Source organism: Nanorana parkeri, unplaced genomic scaffold (assembly GCF_000935625.1).
Source record: "Nanorana parkeri isolate BGI_ZX_2015 unplaced genomic scaffold, ASM93562v1 scaffold122, whole genome shotgun sequence".
Classification (NCBI taxonomy): domain Eukaryota; kingdom Metazoa; phylum Chordata; class Amphibia; order Anura; family Dicroglossidae; genus Nanorana; species Nanorana parkeri.
Genome location: NW_017306390.1, coordinates 211963 through 229208, shown reverse-complemented (window position 1 = coordinate 229208; position 17246 = coordinate 211963). Strand labels below are relative to the sequence as shown.

The following is a 17246-nucleotide window of genomic DNA, read 5'->3' as shown; positions in this document are numbered from 1 at the left end:
AGGGGGCCTGTTCCCCCCCCCCCCCCTTTCCTGCCCTACCAGCCCGGTGCTCGTTTTAAAGGCTCCAAAGGCTTGTTTGGATTTTTAGGGTGGACATGACGTTTTTTTCCCCACTATTTGGTGATGGTTTTAAATTCCTACCAGACCTAAAGGGCCTGTTATGCCTTTGGGGAGGAACTCCCATACGCTGTTTTTTTATTTTAAACCAGACCTAAATGGCCTGGTATGAATCGTGAGGGGGACCCCACGCCGTTGTTTTTTTTGTACAATTTGTTTACATATGTCCTCACTGCTTCGGCTGTGTCTTTGGCTAGGCTGATGCCTTCGGTTGACTTTGGTTGTTGTGCGGGCTATTGTGAATAGCCCGTACAGTAGCCCTTCAGTTCGACTGAACCGCAGGGCTCCCGCTGCCGAAGCAAGCCGAAGGATTAGCTGAAGGGTCAGCTTAATCCTTTGGTTCTTTAGTGAATAACCACCTAACACCACAACACAGCGTTGTGTATAATGCCCATCCATGACAGGGCAAATTGGCTTGTCTTGTGTTGGGGCTGCCCTGGAAAAAAATAGCCAGCGCAGACCCAACGCATGTGGTGTGAATGGGCCCTACCTCATCTCAGAAAGTTGGGAGGTATGGTGGTGGCAAATGCCCTGTGGACTCCAGTGCAACTGAAGGTTAGCACAGACCATGCCCTATACTACTGCTGCAATATGGTAAAAGCAGGTGCAACAACGCCGGCCCTACTACTAGGCTAATGGAGGCTTTCTATATGTGTAAAGTACATGAGCAGCTGGCAGCCACATATAGCACCAGGATTGTACAGCAGACCAGTGCAGGTCCTGCTTTCCAAAATAGAGCAGCTGGTCATTCCTCACAGCTGATGCAACGTCACTATTCTTACAGCATCACTATTCTTCTGCTGTTTCACTGATGTCTTATCCTTGCCTCTATCCCCCAGGAGAACAGCTATGTCTAACTGCCCTAAGCAAAGTTCTTCTGCTTTACCTGTTAAGGCTTACAGATAAAAGTTGCAATTGCTAGGAGTATATACAGTATGTGACATTATAGCCCACTGAGGGTTCATTAGGACCAGCTGCTATGAACATGGTGGTCATGGGGTCCTGGGCTCAGTTCCAGCCCTGGCCATTTCTGGATAGAATTTCTATGCCTGCCTGTGCTTGTGATGTTTACTACAGGTGCTCTGGTTTCCTCCCACAGGCCTGAAACAGGTTAATTGCCTTCTGGTTATGTTTGCCTTATAAAAAGTGTGCACGTGTGCTCCCTAATGTGTGAGGATAATGGATTTCAAGGCCCACTGGGACAATGGTCTCTTTAAAACACTGAGGAATACATTAGCTCTGTATAAAAGATTAGTATTAATGTGGACATAAATGCACCTTTATGGGTGAATAACATTCCAAACACTGTTTAAGAGCGCTCTGCTAAATGTAAGGAATCATTTTCGTGGTGCATTTTCTTTGTAGAGAGGCTGTTATACATTTTACAAAAAATAAATCCAGACAAAAAAACAACGTTGGCCCTCCCAACATGCCTCTGCCTCTGGGAGTCATGCCTGCAACTGTCAGCAGTGGCATTGCATGGGAGCCCAAATGCCCCCCCCCCCGTCATTGGAGGTGGCATGCCAATTTAGGTAGATTCAGCTGTTGTAAGGTCCCGCACTTCCTGGGGACCTGAAGGCAGACTTTTATGTAACCACTCATTGTGCTGGCCCACATCACACAGCTCTCCACCGGCCCTCACATCACCCCTACTGATACTCTGCATCTGCCCCTGCTGCGATCTGCCACATCTGCCCTTGCTGCGATCTGCCCCTGCTGCGATCTGCCAAATCTGCCCCTGCTGCAATATGCCACATCTGGTCCTGCTGTGATCCTCCACATCTGCCCCTGCTGAGATTCTTCACATCTGCCCCTGCTCCAATCTGCCACATCTGGTCCTTCTGCAATCCTCTGCATCTGCCACTACTGTGATCTGCCACATCTGCCCCGCTGCGATCTGCTACATCTGCCCCGCTACGATCCATCACATCTGCCTCTGTTGCGATGCTCCACATATGCCCCTGCTGAGACCATGCACATCTGCCCCTGCTGCGATCCTCTGTATCAGCACCTGCTGCAATCCTCTGCACCTGCCCCTGCTGCAATCTGCCCCGCTGCAATTCTCCACATCTTCCCCTGCTGCAATGCATCACATCTGCCCCTGCTGCAATCCTCCACTTCTGCACCACTGCGATCCACCACATCTCCCCTGCTGAGACCCTTCACAATTGCCCCTGCATATTAGCACATTATGGCAGACTTACCTTGCACATGATCCCCTTCCAACGCTGCACCATCTTCGCTCCCATCCATCACTGGCTCTTCCATCTTCACCCGGTCTTCTTCCAGGTTCAGTGTCTGTGGCCTCTTGATTGGCCGGGCTGATGTAACTCCTGCACATGTGCACAGGAGTTACTTTATTTTGGCACAGGATCTTGCCGAGCTTTTGCACTGAGTTGTGCTTACATGGCTCAGTGCACACAAATGCTAACAGGCATGGAGGCAGCAATTATGACAGAAGAGACATACAGAGTCTGCCACATCTGCCTCTGCTGAGATCATCCACCTCTGCCCCTGCTGTGATCTGCCTCATCTGCCCCTTCTGCAATCTGCCACATCTGCCCCTGCTGTGATCCTTCACATCTGCCCCGCTGCAATATGCCACATCTGCCCCTACTGCAATCCTCTGCATCTACCCCTGCTGCGATCTGCCACATGTGCCCCTGCTGCAATCTGCCAAATGTGCCCCTGCTGCGATCCTCCACATCTGCCCCTGCTGCGAGCATCCACATCTGTCCCTGCTGCAATCTGCCACATCTGCTCCTCCTGCAACCTACCACATCTGCGCCCATGCTGCAATCCATCACATCTGCCTCTGCTGCGATCCTCCACATCTGCCCCGCCTAGGACCCTCCACATCTGCCCTTGCTAAGACCCTCCACATCTGCCCCTGCCAAGACCCTCCACATCTGCCCCTAATGCGACCCTCTGCATCTGCCACATCTGCCCATGCTGCGATCATCCACATCTGCCTCTTATGAAACACTCCACATCTGCCCCGCTGCAATCCACCACATCTGCCCCGATGCAATCCTCCACATAGGCCCCGCAGCGATCACCATCTCCCCTGCTGAGACCCTCCACATTTGCCCCTACTGCGATCCTACACATCTTCCCTGCTGAGACCCTCCACATCTGCCCCTGCATATTAGCACATTATGGCAGACTTACCTTGCAGACGATCCCCCTCCAACAATCCACCATCTATGCTCCCCTGCGTCACTGGCTCTTCCATCTTCACCCGGTCTTCTTCCAGGTTCAGTGTCTGTGGCCTCTTGATTGGCCGGGCTGATGTAACTCCTGCACATGTGCACAGGAGTTACTTTATTTTGGCACAGGATCTTGCCGAGCTTTTGCACTGAGTTGTGCTTACATGGCTCAGTGCACACAAATGCTAACAGGCATGGAGGCAGCAATTATGACAGAAGAGACATACAGAGTCTGCCACATCTGCCTCTGCTGAGATCATCCACCTCTGCCCCTGCTGTGATCTGCCTCATCTGCCCCTTCTGCAATCTGCCACATCTGCCCCTGCTGTGATCCTTCACATCTGCCCCGCTGCAATATGCCACATCTGCCCCTACTGCAATCCTCTGCATCTACCCCTGCAACGATCTGCCACATGTGCCCCTGCTGCAATCTGCCACATGTGCCCCTGCTGCGATCCTCATCTGCCCCTACTGCGATCCTCCACATCTGTCCCTACTGCGATCTGCCACATCTGCTCCTGCTGCGACCTACCACACCTACCCTTGCTGCAATCCATCACACCTGTCTCTGCTGCGATCCTCCATATCTGCCCCTGCTAGGACCCTCCACATCTGCCCCTGCTAAGACACTCCACATCTGCCCCTAATGTGACCCTCTGCTTCTGCCCCGCTGCAATCCCCTGCATCTGCCCCTGTTGCAATCTGCCATATCTGCCCATGCTACGATCCTCCACATCTGCCTCTGATGAGACCCTCCACATCTGCCTCTGCTGCAATCCACCACATGTGCCCCTGCTGCAATCCCCCACATAGGCCCAGCAGCGATCATCATCTCCCCTGCTGAGAACCTCCACATTTGCCCCTACTGTGATCCTCCACATCTTCCCTGCTGACACCCCCCACATCTGCCCCTGCATATTAGCACATTATGGCAGACTTACCTTGCAGACGATCCCCCTCCAACGCTGCACCATCTATGCTCCCCTCCATCACTGGCTCTTCCATCTTCACCCGGTCTTCTTCCAGGTTCAGTGTCTGTGGCCTCTTGATTGGCCGGGCTGATGTAACTCCTGCACATGTGCACAGGAGTTACTTTATTGTGGCACAGGATCTTGCAGAGCACTGAGTTGTGCTTGGCTCAGTGCACACAAATGCTGACAGGCATGGAGGCAACAAATATAACAGAAGAGACACAGTCTCTTCTGTCATAAACCCCTACCTGTCGGCATGTTTTTTCATCTTTATTTCCACTTTAAGCAATATAACTGCTAACTGGACAACTAGAAACAGAAACATAAACATGGACAGGTAAGTATAAGACTTTGGCGGAATGGGCGGTGGTGGAGGGTAAGTTGAATAATGACCTGTTCTACACATGTATAGTTATCCTTTACAAATGCATTGAAAGTATTATTTTAATGAATGCATAACTGGATAAATTGGTAATTTTTGTACATAATGTTTAACCCTACTGCCAGCTCAAATAGGATTTTTGACTTTTTTGTCAGATCCTTTTCTTGAAGTACAGTATAGAAACCAGGATCTTGTATTCGTATTCACAGGATCTTGTTTTATATGCAGCTACTTTCAGGTGATTGGACACTGGCAAAAAAAGAGCTACAGTAACAGCCCCCGTATAACCTCTCCCTCTTGCAGCAAGCCTTAGTTTTTTATGCCTGCCAATTTTCCACACCTGGCATGTGCACGGCAGACAGGGTAAAATGTGAAATTCTGCACCAAGCCAGAATTAAATCTGCTCCTGTTAGAGCTGCACAACTTCTGGTGTCTCCCCTATGGTAGATATAGGCCACTCTTGTGGCATTGTCTGACTGAATTGTGGTCAGTTTACCCTGGAAGAGAAAATTCCAGTGTTGAAGGGACAACTTAATTGCCCTGAGCTCCAGGATGTTTATGGGAAGCCAGGCTTCCTCCAAAAACCAAGTCCCTTGTAGCAAGAAGGTATCCAGGACTCCTCCTCAGGCCAACAGGCTGGCATCAGTTGTCAAAACCTTCCATGTAATGGGTGGAAAGGATTTCCTTGACTCTAGTGCCAGGTAGCCAGACCCCACAATTATATTAAAAACTGTTTCATTTTAATTATTTAACAGATTGGGCATGGATCAAAATCAAGCAACTGCTTGAGGCCTTTTATTTCAAAATGATGAGGGACATAACTTCTCTGATAAATGACAATTAAGTAGGCTACAGGGCTCATCTAGGAGCTGAAGGTAGACAAGCTCCATAGAAGTCTACTGGGCTATAATGCTCCAGGAGAGAGATAACTTGTAGTGTCGAATGGAAATAAATAGGGTTGCACAGATACCAAGTACAGTACTCGGTACAAGTACGAGTACATGTACCGATACTTTTGAGCTCCAGGACTACACTAGAGAAAAATTCAAAAATTCGGAGGCAGCTGTCATTTGTAAGTAGCACACGGAGCTCCTGGGATTCGTACATCTCTGTTTTAATGTACAATTTTGTTTTTATAAATATAAATAAAGGGATACACAGATACCAGTTTTGCAAGTACGAGTACTGATACATTTTTGTTTATTGCCATGTGACAGTTTTTCTAAAACAATATCGACTAATAATTTCAGGACAGTGGTGGAGCACCAGAGCTAGGTCCCAGCTGCAACCGATGCAACCCTGATAGTTCTCATGAAAATGCCAAGGATCTGCACTGGTACTCGAAAAGTATCTGTGCACCCCTAGAAATAAACAATAGAGGCTGTGGTACTCGGTAAGTATACATCTGTGGAGTGGGAGGGTGGAATCAGTTAGCTTAGGGCAAAGGGGCAGAAAGGATAAGTGCACTTTGTTTTAAAATGTATTTATCCTTTAAAGATTATGATAGGTAAGGTGAAAACACTGTGTTGCCCCCTTCACTTGGTGCACTAAGCATGCGCTTATATTGTTTACTTTATGGTTAATCCAGCTCTGCTTTGGTCAAATGCAGCAGAATGCTTACAGGACATTAGGGCATATACTGTATTGAATAGGCATTTTCTATTTTGTGTAACAAACATATTGCAGGAAAGTAAACAATTACAATCCCACAATCGAATAAGTATTCTGGTTTTACCTTTTGTTGGTAATGTGTAATGCTTTGTTCACCTCTTCTTTAGCAACCGGCTAATTCGCAATCACAGACCCGGTACAGGGGATGATGGCAGAAAATATAACCCAGTTTCCATAAACTGCAGTACATACAGATACAGGACTCCCATGATCTACAAAATAGAGCAGGATAACAGATTACCTTCAATGTATTATAATATGCTTACATCACACGGTACAGTTTATGGAGCAGAATACATTCTCTGGGTATCATTCCTATGAAACTTTACGGTATAGTACAGTACTACATATAAATATTTAGCAGAATGATAATAACCAAAGTATAAGACACTAATATGTGGCAAGAAATGTCTGTAACATGTATTATTTGTTTAAAATGAACCCTGTCAGGTTAGCCATTGGGAGTGTCGGATGCCGGTTTTGCTCTCCGTGCTGTGTTTCCATCCCATTACTCCCTATGTCACCACAGGACTCAACAGTGTCCTAGAGATAGAAGGATGGAACCATAGTTAACAGTGGGGGACACAGGCAACCAAAACTACCAAAAGCGACAAATGCCAAATAGTCTTATGAAGGCCGCAGTGCTGGAATGGAGGAGAGGTATTATACACAGGGCACCTAAGAGGTGAGAACAAAAGCTCTAATGTTAATATATATATATATATATACACACTGAGTGGCCAGATTATTATGACCACCTGATGTTTGTAGGCAAATTAACTATAATTAGCTATAATTTCGCGCTGAAGTTGCTAGAGGGCCAGACCATTATAAATAGGGAAGCAGGTTGTTTACCATGACAGTAGAAGTGATTTTAGGGATGTCCCATCCCACTTTTTCAAGACCAAGTACAAATATTTTACCACAGGTACTTGCCGATACCAATTACCGATACTTTTTCTTAAAGAGACAAGTGAAATTTTTTCTAAAACAATACAGACTAATCATTTTAGGGCAGTTTCTTGCGAAGCATGTTCACATTTCCCGTATCCAATCGAATATCTCAGTCATTGCTTCATATCAGCAATACTTTGTATAACTTCAAGTTTAATTGGGGGTAGTGGAACAGATTGGAAGAAGCAGGGGAGAATGTTACTCTATTTGTGCAGTACTGGAAGTGTGTACTGTGTACTATGGATCATTTAATGGTTAAATGATCCATAGCACACAGTACACACTTACAGCACACTACAGAAATAGAGTTACAATCCTTCCCTGCTTCTTCCAATCTGTCCAACTTTCCGTATGACACCTGCAGCCAGCCCTGTCATAGCTTCCCTCACCGCATACCACAGTCATACAGCCATAATTTTACAAAAGAAACTCACAGGAGTGAGTGTAGGAGTCCTTCCCTTGGTCTCCCACGTGGTCCTAGTTCGTTGCCGCTGTGTGGGAGTGTTATCCCTGTCGCTCTCGTGGTCGTGCTCAGTGGCTCTGGTGTGCTTGTGGGAGGCGCTTCTGAGGTTCTTGTTTAGCTGCCTGGCAGGCTGCCCAGAGGACCCCAACAAGCGTGGTACCTCTGGGCAGCCTGAAGCTATTTTAAAAATTTAAGCCCCGGTATCGGCTATGTATCGGGGCATTTTCACAAGTACAAGTGCTTGTGAAAATGCCCTGTTTTGGCCCCGATACCGATACTAGTATTGGTATTGGGACATCACATATATATATACTGTATATATATATATCTATATATATATATTACACTTCCAAGTCTGTTGGTTAAGTCGGGTACACATGGTAAGAATTTTGGCCAGTTTCTCATAAACCGGTAACAATTCACACAGTGGGTGCCACTGTCGGCACCCTTCCACCATGCATCACTCGTTCAGCTGATCGAAGGAGGAGGTTGAAGGATTCTGAGACAAATGGAGCTGCAACCAATCAACTGTTAGCTCCAGTTGGATATTCTGACAGCAGCCAGAGACACTGTGCTCTTACCTGTAATGCAAACAGAAGGGGATTTGTGTGTACTCTGTGTACCTGACTTTAGTGTGTTCCATGCTGGGCCCATTGATTTTTCCCACTGGACAGTGACATAGAAGCTAATGAATGGAACCACAGAGCACAGCAGGTCACTGAGATACAAGCCTAGATCTTCAAAAGAGTGAAGATCAATGGTGCAGGTGACAGGATAGGTGAAAATTAATTATTTTCTTTGCAGAGACATCTTTTGTTAAGTTTTTTTTTATTCTAGCAATAGAATCACGTTAATACAATAACATACATATGGAATCCTAATCATGAACAAATTAAAAATTCACATCAAAAATGACTTTGAGTTAACCACTGCAGTAATAATACACTATAATTTTCCGATACCTAAAACCTTTTTGGTAGAACAGAAAGGGCTGCCTAACATTTCCAAGCAATAAATGTTTTTAGAACTCCGTTCTTCTCAGGGCTCACAAGGTCCTACAAACCTGAATTGGCCCATGTACTCATAGGGAAAGGGGCTCTTCACTATCTGCTTCTGGACAGTCATAACTTCTGTGGTTTCTTTGATCTATATTGGCAGTGGGCTACACTTAAGCTGGAAATACTTGGTTCAGATTCCATCTTTTCCTGCTGAATCTGTCAAAGTTCAATCCATGTGTGGCCCTAGCAGCACACCTGGTTTGACAAAAGTCAATTTTCAATTAACCTTTGTCGAAGTAGACGGTTGGAAACTTGTCAGATGAACAGTGACTGCAGCCAGTTAGGTTCAGTTAATGTTTTTGTTATTCTGGGTGATCTGGCCATGGGTGATTCTTCTATCCACGTTCTTTAGCATGGATGGAGGAATGGAGAGAATTTTCTCGTTCAGCTTTAGATTTCCTTCTAAGCACTTTAACATCCTACCTGCTCTCAGCAGTTGGACAGGAATCCCTTTCCTCATTTCCTCAATTCAGGAGAATATGAAGTCAGGTCAACAGCTCACTAGTTACTTCACAGGTTTGGGGAAATTTAACTAGTTCCCAGTCCACCCAGAATTAATATAGTCTGGTGTAGTCAGTGCTGCCTCTCTCTCAGGCACTACAATGGTGAGACTTCTGTACTTAATTCCAAAGGTCGACTCAATTGCTAAGCTCAGAAGACAAACAGAAAGTGCTCTACCATCATTCTCCAATGCCATTCCACGGAACAATGGTGCACAACCAAGGCTTCCACCAGCCCTACATCATGAACTGATACAAGGGGGTCTCTTTTAAACTCTTTACAATTGTAAAGAATGTCACAGGGGAAGAAGGAACACCTCAAGGTGGGTGGGAACAAACAATGCTGAGGTGGGTGGAAATAGAGCCAGATACTGTGGCAGGGAGCTATCACCAGTGGCCTCCCCCTAGGCCAGATTCAGACCTGTGCGTTGTGGTAGTGTGTGGTACAAAACATTTGAACAGCACAGTGCTATTCATTTTTTTTTCCTCAATGCAGTGCATGTGCATGTCTATGTTTTTGTAAGTTCAGGTCCCTTGCACATAATGATGCACCACACAATTGTGAATCTGGCCTTGAAGAGGAACTAAAGTAAAAAATATAATGCTAGGAGGCAGAAGTTGTTGGTGGAAGTGATTTTATATATGCCTTCTGCCTACATTTGTTTTTTGTGTTTATAGTGCCTGTTGACAATTTGCTATGCAGTGTACATGTCGGGACCATCTATCAGCTGCCAAGAATGGAGCTGGGTGCCAGGACAATGTAACTCCGGCATACATACACATAACATCAACAGTGGTCGGCCGAATGCCAAAGTAAGAAGCCAGTCTTCTTACTTTCAGCCTTGAAAGACAGAAGACAGGTGATTCTGCCATGATGTGAACGTATTCTGGGCATACTTGCACTTGGCAAGATCCCCAATCCCCTGCAGCTGGCAAGTTTATTTTCTTATTTAAGATATAGAAAACTCATCAGACTCCACTTCTAACTGAAATGTCACAGTTTCTATTTAATAAAGACAAATAATTGGAATGTAGCTTAAAGGGTATCAATGGTCAAAAATGTCAAATCAATAAGTACAGTATTTCTATATTGAGTTTCCATGAGTTCTATTCCACTCTTAATAACCATATTGATCTAGAAATTTGTAAACCTACTTATTCAAGATGCCCATATCATATACTTCATCAACACACTGACACACTTTTACTCAGCCCTGTGAATATGCACTTTCATGTGTCATAACTCACAGAGTCTGCCTTCTGAACCACAACTCAACGTCTGAACAATGTAACAGCATCATTGCTTGCTGGAAGAAATGCATGATGGGATATGAAGTCTTGAGAAATCTAGATTACAACACATCAAGCAGCAGAAAAAGAGATGCAAAGCACACTGGGAATCCAGGTATTTGTTAAAAGTGATGGACAGACGGAAGGCAACACTCATTACATAAAAGGGATTTTTTCAGGTAAGCTCTGATTGCATTATCAAAAATAAACCTAGTATGGATTCCTATTACAATGCTGATGTCATAACAGGGTAGTCTATGGTAGGATTTTACAACTCCTTTAATATATTTCAAAATGCAGGCTTGAGAGTATTATGTTAGTGATAGGACACACATCTTAAGTGAATTGACAGACTGCAATCAGAATACTCATCCATCCGACGATTTGGCTGCTTCCTTTGCAGGTAACCCGTATACTGTATTTCAAGGAGGGCTGTAAAAAATGAGTTTAATGTTGTCTAGGTCATGTAACAGTACCTAACAGCAGAGCATTTATACAATACTAATACAGTACAGCACAGTGTGACAAGGTAGACAAGAAAGAATAATGCAATATATATATAGTAACTATAACATTTCATGCACTTGTATGCCATTGACACACACAGCTTTATGAAAACATTGGTGTATACAAGACAAGATTGTCATTCTCTGTTATCAGACTGCCTATGAATTAATCATGAATTATTAGGCGCTGCCACCATCTCCAAACCAAGGATACTTGTTCACTGTATGTCTGACATTCTACGTATATTGTTGCAGTTAATAATGGATGCAGTTTAACAAAGAGGCTTTATGTGCACAATAGGCCTCCTGCTTCACTGCCCATATGGCAGTATTTTGGTTGTCAGCTGCCCCTACAAAGACAGTGCTAAGGTTAGCAGCACCGTCAATGCCATGACAGCACAGCAATGATTTTATATGCCACAAACAGACACTGTGCTCTTACCTGCAATGCAACATTTCTTAGCCCAGACCTTTGACTATCCACAGCATCATTCTCCTAGGTGGTAAAGCTGCTGAAGCAATGATGTCATTGAGAGGAAGCGCAGAAGTCATGTGACTACAATGGCCATTTACAGAGAGCAGCCTGCCTCCATCCGTCAATGGCTGATTTAAAGGGACAATGTCTTGCTGTCAGGGGAATAGTGCGAGCGCTCGTTCTTTTTGTGTGTGCCTTTAATTATGTAACTGAGCCCAGGCTGGAAATAAAATACCAGGCAGGCTTTACAGACATAAGCAGATTAGTGGTTTAGGGGCTAATAGGGGGGCGGGGGAGGATGCCATTCATTGCACATTTAATTATTTGTTTGATTTTGATTATGTTGTTGTTGAACATTTATTAAAAGTAATAGAAAAATGCATTTGCTTAAGAGTACAAAAACGTATGCAGTGGTGCACTGCAATAAGGCAGTTTATTCATTGTAAATTGGCAGGCAGAACACCTTTACTGTGTGCTGTAATGCGTTGGAAGCATAGTACCGCAGGTTAACCTGCAGTATGTTAACTTATGGTAAAATGTATGTTTTAATAAGTGTTACCATTGCCACAAGTGTAAAGTCATTCTAGGGGCCAACTCCACCAAAAACCGACATTGGGTGGTAAGGTGGGCAGGTAAGTAGAATCAAACTGTGGCTTCTTATCCAATGGAGAGACGTATTTACCAAAATTCCCCATTCCACTCAACTGTGGGCATTAAAAATGTAAATGTCACATTCCAACATCGGGTCTTTTTAATGTATTGTATACCTATAGTAGTACAGGGACAAGGATGTCAGTGGGTCCTGCTGGCACCTACAGTATAGTAGTGTTGATAGATATAAGGAAATTTCAGTGGGTCATGCCGGCACCTGTAGTAGTGCAGAGATAAGGATATATCAGTGGGTCATGCTGGTACCTATAGTGGTGCAGAGATAAGGATATGTTTGTGGGTCATGCTGGCACCTATAGTAGTGCAGAGATAAAGATGTCAGTGGGTCCTTTTGGTACCTATAGTGGTGCAGAGATAAGGATCATTCTGGTAACCTTAGTAGTGCAGGGAAAAAGGATATGTCAGTGGGTCATGCTGGCACCTGTAGCAGTGCAGAGATAAGGACATGTTAGTTCGTCATTCTCGGAACCTTAGTAGTGCAGAGATAAGATTATGTCAGTGGGTCATGCTGGCACCTATAGTAGTGCAGAGATAAGGATGTCAGTGCATCATTGTGGCACTTATGGTAGTGCAGACACACCAGTGGGTCATGGTGGCACTAGTACAGAGACAGAGGAGAAGCTATTCAGCTCCAATGTCTTTAATAACGTAAACACAGAAAAGTAGAAAGGACAAGGTTGTGGATGGAATTAAGACAGTATGCTGCTTCAGGCTCCTTTTTCAGGTGGATCTGATCGGAAACCCAATGTTAATCTTTGGGCAGTGGATCTAAAAGGACCTGTGGCTGTTTACATCAGATTACCCTTCACTCTGACCACGTCCAGAAAAACAAACGGATCAGAGTTCCGTTTCTTCGGACCTTACTGTAGCGGATTGGGGGTATTCGGATGTAAACTGACACATGTCCGTTTACATCCAACCTTTATCGCAAGATGAAGCAAAAAAACTGGACAAATATTTGACAACGGTTACATCTGTTCCAATCAGCAGGGGATCAGTGCACAGATCCATTGCTGATCAGAACTGAAGGCACCCCATGTGAAAGGGGCCTTCCTGATAAATACAAAACACAATAGTTCTGCAGCACCATACAATCTTTGAAAGTCTCTAGCACTGAGGCGTGTGCTGCTGCGGTGTCTGTTATCTCCATCGTCAATTCTAGTTTTAGGGCAGAAATCCAATCATATATCTCATCTGAAGACAATGGGTTGATGATCTATCTGGCTCACATAGACATGAGAGTCGGTCCCTCCTATCTGTACTCTGTGTTGTTGGAATGAGAAAGCTGTAGGGTGTTGGCTAAAATTCACGGCAAATTATTCAGATTCAGAAGGTGTAGGTATTAGCTGGAAGTGTATGTTCTTTCATGAACCAGCTGCAGTAAATGTGCACATCTATCTGAAGGCTGGGAATAGGGGTAAACCTGATTAAACAGTTGTCAAACACATAAATAAATCTGAAATATTTGAGTTGTTTCATTTCCTGGTGGAAAGTCAAAACAGCCTGATTAGTGTTATCCTTCCCAGCAGGCAGGCAAGTTCTCAATTTTTTTACATTAGCTCGTTAGTGACTGATCTACAATAAGCATACAGTCAGTGATATCTGAAGATTCTAAACTCCCATCCAGCTTTCCTATTCCAGATCAGTGATGCAGTGTTCTGTCTCAAATGTCACTTTATGCAAGCAACATATTGTACCTCTGGAAGACCCATTCTGCATGGACAATATGGCAACTAGCTGACTTAACAAGATCCAAAGGCAGTATAACTCAACAAAAAGCCAAATAAGTAGAACCCAAAGTATCTTAACCCAGGTTGGCACATGCAACCCAGGTTGCACACTCTGCATGTGCCAACTTGGGTTAAGATACTTTGGGTTCTACTTATTTGGCTTTTTGTTGAGTTATACTGCCTTTGGATCTTGTTAAGTCAGCTAGTTGCTCTTTCTTTCTTGAAGGTATAGGTACAATTAGCAACTTTCTTTGTCTGGATATGCTAGAACAGAATTGGCATATTGGTAAGGGTGGGAGTGTCTAGCTAGAACTAGTCTATAAAACAAGAAAACACTGGGGTAGGGTACAGAGGAACATATAAACCGAATACAGTATATACTGTGTAATATATGTCTTATAAAGTGTTGGATGTCTAGTCCCCCTCTGTGTGCTGTACCTCCACCTGCTGGCCTGCACACAATCTTCAGCAAGCTTTGTTTTATAACACAGTGAAGATCAATAGTTCAGGTTGCGGAATAGCTAATATTGACTGTTTTCTTTATAGGCGGGGGTTTTTAAAGCTGTAATTAGCTTTAAAGGGAAATCAGCAAAGGAGCCCCTTCCTTTCCTTACAGGTTCCCTTTAAATTAATCGCACTGAAATTCGTTGTGTATTTTTCATGGTCTTCAAATAAGGTGAGCACCAATCCCTTGTGCCACAAAACATTCCTGTTATCTTTTTCCACAAGTGTTATGTGCTGGAATGGGGCCATAATAACAAGTCTCCTGACCAAGTCATCAGTACAATCATCTGTAGTTTTCTCCTTTGTAGAAGGGTAAACTCCATTGCAGTATGTTCTGAGACGAGACTTCATATGTCACATATACTACACTCATCCGAGATAAGTATGTTGAAGCCAAGCTGAACCATTGCTGTTGGTTATCACATCTCTGTACACACATTATCAGCCATGATGAGGACAATAGATTGCCTATATCACTGATAAATACTATATATTGAAAAGCTTTATTTTTTATTTGGCAAGCTATTTTTGTGAAACTATTTCTTTGTATTTAAAGATCTGTGTTCAATGTTGTGATATGGCCATGTGCTTAAAGGGGACTCTGCTCTGCACAAGGGTATTTATTGTTGAACTCAAACATGGTATATTTTATTATGAAGCATTTACCCAACCACTTTATGGTTTTGTGGCATTACATCGATGACATGTTTGGCATCTTGTAAAGCACCATTTACTATTTCTTGACATTAATCAACAGTTTGAATGAGAATGTAACTTCTCATGTCATCATTACCACATTTAATTTTCAGGCATTAGTGTAGGGGCCCGTGTCGGCTTTGGGCTTGTGTCGGCATCATCATTTTGACATTAGATTGAGGCACTTCTGAATTCACTGACTAGTGCATTTGACCTGCATTTCACCTCCTTTGGACCTGCATTTCACCTGCCTCAAGTGGGTTTTGTATTTACATAAACTTAAGTGGGTTTTGTATTTACATAAACTTGTGTGGGAATGCAAAACCTATCTGTTGTGAACAAAAACTCATCAACACAGGCTCTGGTGCTGCCAGCTGTTATTCTCTAATGCATGTGCATGCTCAGCTTCTTTATTAGCATTGCATACTGACTAAGCTGCGCTGGTCCTCTCCCTGGTGGTAGCAATAAACCACTGCACATGGACCACTGTCCACATGTATCATCACACTGGGCCCAAACACTCCAGGAAGTTGATTATTGTTGGGCTAACACCCTACCAACTGTTCTTGGGGATATATCTGTCCCTGTGTATGGAGGTTGTTCTATTCTTTTTTTCCTGTATAGGTTAAACTCGATGGACAACCTAACTATGTAACTATATATGGTAGGTGAAAAAGATGAGCTTATGTGAGCTTATGTGAACAGTCCATAAAGTGAACCAGTCATGAGCGAAATACATGGGCTGCCATTGCTTGGCTATCTCTGGCTTCAATATTTTCCAAGTCCCAGTGCACAGCCAGTAAATTTATAACTCCTGATCTGCATACTTGTTCATGATCAGTGACCCAGGAAGCTTGCAAGGCAGAGGGTTAGCATAACAGTTTAGAAACTAGCATTTTTAATAGTGAGGTGAAGAAGCAGCTACAATACTACTCTTGTAGCGGTTTCCTATGTGAGTCATTACTACAGGTATTTATATACCGCTGACAATTTACACAGTGCTTTACAACTGTACATTCACAACATTCCACGCCCTCAAGGAGCTTACAATGTAAGGTACCTATCTCACATGCATACACTAGGTCCAATTTAGACAGGAGCCAATTAATCTACCATTATGCCTTTGGGGTGTGGGAGGAAACCCACGCAAACACAGGGTGAACATGCAAATTCCATGCAGTGTCCTGACTGGGATTCGAACTGGGGACCCCGAGGCTGCAAGGAAGAAGTGCTAACCACTAAGTCACTGTGAGTTCCTTGTTATATAGATGCCTATTTGCAGAATATCAAAAAATAGGTATATCAACACAATAATAAAAACATGGAAAAAGTCAAATATAAAAATTGTTTCAAGAGTTACTTTGGGTAAACATTATAAAGAAAGGCACAAAACAATGAGATCTCTGGAAAATGCAATGCCGTTTTTAATCAGTATTAAAACCCTTGCAGTGATAATAGTTCAGTACAGAACAGAAATCATGTGAAAGAATATGAGATACGTTATGAAGAAATGCAAGAAGAAAATATAACAAAAAAGCTACCAAAGGTGACAGTTTGCAAATAATATTTTCGTTTCAGGTACCAGAAAGAAAGCCAGTCCATCAGTCCAATTCAGCTGTATGACAAAATACTTGGAAGCATAAATTCAGTCTAGAACATCTTTAAAGTATGTATTTTCCCTCAAGGAAAATAAGGACCTATAAATAAATTACTGATACAGCGAACTGTCCCGAACTTGCTTTATTTCCAATTTCCAGCCTTTTTTTTATTAAAAGTCACATTAAAAAGCATCAAAACTGTACATTTTTTTCAGAAGAGAGTAGCTGATCTATAAAATAGTTTGTCTTCAAAGATGTCAGTGTTACAGCAAGGAAAAACCAAGCCTTGCTGCGGTCATATTATAAAATATATAATTATAGATATTAATATAATGCATATATGTTTTTCATTTTTATTGTGTTTTTCATTTTTTACAAAATAATGAATAGCTTTTAAAACATTTTTAATATTAAACTTCACTAGTTTAATAACTTCATGGAAATACGAACAAT

The 17246-nt window shown here is 43.4% G+C and overlaps 1 protein-coding gene across 1 annotated transcript in view; it reads right to left on the bottom strand.

The window, feature by feature from the left end:
* The window catches only part of CLCN4 (chloride voltage-gated channel 4), a 51238-nt gene extending 44789 nt beyond the window's left edge, over positions 1-6449 (bottom strand). Inside the window, exon 1 of the mRNA XM_018553514.1 lies at positions 6415-6449. The gene's annotated coding sequence lies outside the window, so the exon portion shown is untranslated. The remainder of the gene's footprint in view (positions 1-6414) is intronic.
* Between the last annotated feature and the right edge of the window lie 10797 nt (positions 6450-17246).